Source organism: Mustela lutreola, chromosome 1 (genome assembly GCF_030435805.1).
Source record: "Mustela lutreola isolate mMusLut2 chromosome 1, mMusLut2.pri, whole genome shotgun sequence".
Classification (NCBI taxonomy): Eukaryota; Metazoa; Chordata; class Mammalia; order Carnivora; family Mustelidae; genus Mustela; species Mustela lutreola.
The window spans coordinates 184468374-184472007 of record NC_081290.1 but is presented as its reverse complement, the minus strand read 5'-3'; the positions used below and the strand labels follow the sequence as shown (position 1 = coordinate 184472007).

Below are 3634 nucleotides of genomic sequence, written 5' to 3'. Positions count from 1 at the left end.
CCAGTCTTGACAAACTCCAAAAGACTGAAGTTATACCGTGCATCTTTTCTGACTACAATATTATAAAACTACAAATCTACCATATGAAAAAAATCTGGAAAGAACACAAATACATGGAGGTTAAATAACATGCTACTAAACAACAAGTGGGTCAGCCAACACATCAAAACCAAAAATTTTAAAAATACATGGACATCTTTTTGTCTCCAGCTGCTTGAAGCTTGGCTGCCATCATGAATGACACAGTAACCATCTGAACCAGGAAGTTCATGTCCAACTGACTGCTTCAGTGCAAACAAATGGTTATTGACGTCCTTCATCCCGGAAAGGCAACAGTACCTAAGACAGAAATTCAGGAAAAACTAGCCAAAATGTACAAGACCACACCAGATATCATATTTGTATTTGGATTCATAACCCATTTTGGTGGTGGCAAGACAACTGGCTTTGGTATAATTTATGATTCCTTGGATTATGCAAAGAAAAATGAACCCAAACATAGACTTGCAGACATGGTCTGTATGAAAAGAAAAAGACCTCAAGAAATCAGCGAAAAGAACGCAAGAACAAAATGAAGAAAGTCAGGGAGACTGCAAAAGCCAATGTTGGTGTGGGCAAAAAGTGAGCTGGAGATTAGACAACAGAAGGAGTAAAGATGCTCAGTGGCTTTATCTGTGGTGATTGTGCAGATTTTTCATGAGAGGATTAATAAACTAAGAATGTTAAAAAAAATACATGGACAAATTATTACAAAAACATAACAGCCCAAAACCTTTGTGATGCAGCAAAAGCTATTCTAAGAGGGAAGTTTATAGCAATAGGGGTTTACCTGAAAAAGCAAGAAAAATCTCAACATAAACTTACACCTAAAGGAGCTATAAAAAGAAGAACAAAACCCAAGCCAGTAGAAGGAAGGAAATAATGAATACGAGACCAGAAATAAATGAAATAGGAAACAAAAAAAGAATAGACCAATGAAACCAGGAGACAGTTTCCTGAAAAGATCAACAAAATTGATAAAAATTTCAGCCAGACTCCTCACCAAAATAAAAAGAGAGAAAAATAGAGGTCTCAAACAAAATCAGAAAGGAAAGAAAAATAACAACCTACATCACAACCTACATCTCTAATAATAAGAGAGTATTATGAAAAATTATATGCCAACAAATTGGATAAAATGGATAAATTCCTAAAAACATATAACCTCTAATAATAAGAGAGTATTATGAAAAATTATATGCCAACAAATTGGATAAAATGAATATTCCTAAAAACATATAACCTCCCAGTGCACCAGAATGAAACAGAAAATCTTAAAAGACCAATTGCCAGCATTGGAATTCAATCAGTAATCAAAAAAGTTTCAACAAACAAAAGTCCAGGACCTAATGGCTTCACAGGTGAATCCTAACATTTAAAGAAGTTAATACTTATTCTTCTCATACTATTCTAAAAATAGAAGAAAGCTTTCAAATTCATTCCAAGTATCCATCAATAGATGAACAAACAAGGAAGAAGTGGAATACATATATATATGTATATATATATATATATATACATACACACACATGTTATACATATATATGTAATACATGTATATATATATGTATACACACACACACACAATGGAATATTACTCAGCCATAAAAAGAATGAAATCTTGCCATTTGCAACATGTACAGAGCCAGAGAGTATTATTCTGAGTGAAATAAATCAGTCAGAGAAAGACAAATACCATATGATTTAATTCACATGTGAAATTTATTAAAAAAAAAAAAAAAAAAAAAAAGAGGAGTACCCTGGGAGGCTCAGTCAGTTAGGTGCCTGCCTTCATCTCAGGTCATGATCCCAGGGTCCTGGGATTGAGCCCCACATGGTGCTCCCTGCTCCACAGGGAACCTGCTTCCCCCTTTCCTTGTGTCCTTCCTCCCAGCCTCCCACTCATTCTCACTCTCTCACATGCTCTGTCTCAAATAAAATCTTAAAAAAAAAAAAATGACCAAGGGGGGAAAAATAGAGAAAACAAAACAGAGACCTTAACTATAGAAAAAAAGATGGTCACCAGAGGGGAGTTGGGTGGGAGGGATGGGTGAAATAGGTGAAGGGGATTAAGAGTGCACTTATCTTGATGAGCACTGAGTTATGTATAGAATTTTGGAATCACCACATTATACACCTGAAACTAATATAACACTGTAGGTTAACTGTACTGGAGTTAAAATGAAAAAATAAAGCTTTATACTTAATAGATAAATGCTACATATGTCCTGACTACTCCACCAATCAGCTATTTCCCTATCTCTCTCCCTCTTCTCAGGTCTCCCTATTGTCTGATATGCAATATTGAAATTGGGCCAATTAACAACCCCTACAATGGCCTCTAAGTCATCAAGTAAAAATAACCAAGTCTCTCACTTTAAATTAAAAGCTAGAAATGATTAAGCTTCATGAAGAAAGCTTCATGATTAAGCTTCATGTGGAAAGCTGAGACAGGTTGAAAACTAGGTCTCTCATACTAGTTAGCCAAGTTCTGAAGGCAAAAGAAAAGTTCTTGAAGAACCTGAATATTGTTATTCCAGTGAGCACACAAATTATAAGAAAATAAAATAGTCTTATTGCTAATATGAAGGAAGTTCTAGTGGTCTGGATAGAAAATTGAACCAACCACATTTCCTTAAACCAGAGCCTAATCAGAACATGGCCCTAACACTCCAAAATTCTATGAAAGCTGAGGGAGGTGGAGGAAGCTACAGAAGAAAAATCTGAAGCTGGGTTCATGAGGTTTATGGAAACAAGTCATCTATATAACATTAAAGTACAAGATGAAGTATCAAGTGCTAATGAAGAAGCTACTGAAAATTATCCAGAAAATCTAGCTAAGATAATTTAATACAAGCACCCATGCTAATCAACAGATTTTTGATGTAGATAAAACAGCCTTATGTTGGAAGATATTATCTAGGATTTTCATAGCTAGAGAGGATAAGTCAGTGCCTGAAATCAAAGCTTCAAAGGACAGGCTGATTTACTTAGGGCTAATGCAGCTGGTGAATTTAGGTTGAAGCCAATTCTCATTTACCATTCCAAAAATCCTAAATCCCTTAATAACCAGAAAATCTACTCTGCCTTTGCTGTGAAACAGCAAAGTCTGGATGACAGCACATCTGGTTTACTAAGTGTTTTAAAGCCCATTGTTGAGACTCACTGCTCAGAAAAAAAAATCCTTTCAAAATATTACTGCTCATTACCAATGTACCTGTTCACCCAAGAGCACTGATAGAGTTGGATAATGAGATTAATGTCTTTCTTAATGGCTGCTGACCCAACAACATTCATTTTGTAGCCTGTGAATAAGAAGTAATTTCAACTTTCAAGCCTTATTATTTAAGAAATACATTTTTTAAGGTTGTAGTTGCCATAGATAGTGACTCTTCTGATGGATCTGGGAAAAGTAAATTGAAAACCTGGAGAGGGCTTATCATTAGAGTCGCCATTAAGAACATTTGCAATTCGGGGGAGGAGTCAAGATGGCTGAGAAGTAGTAGGCTGAGAGAGCAGAAGATCTTCAGCTAGCAGAAGATCAGCTGGATAGCTTATCTAAAGATTGCAAACACCTGCAAATCCATCGGCAGAT

The 3634-nt window shown here is 35.6% G+C and overlaps 1 pseudogene; it reads left to right on the top strand.

Annotated features, from left to right (window-relative positions):
- The first annotated feature begins 233 nt into the window (after window positions 1-233).
- Window positions 234-625, top strand: LOC131820294 (small ribosomal subunit protein eS24-like; annotated as a pseudogene).
- Window positions 626-3634: the final 3009 nt, after the last annotated feature.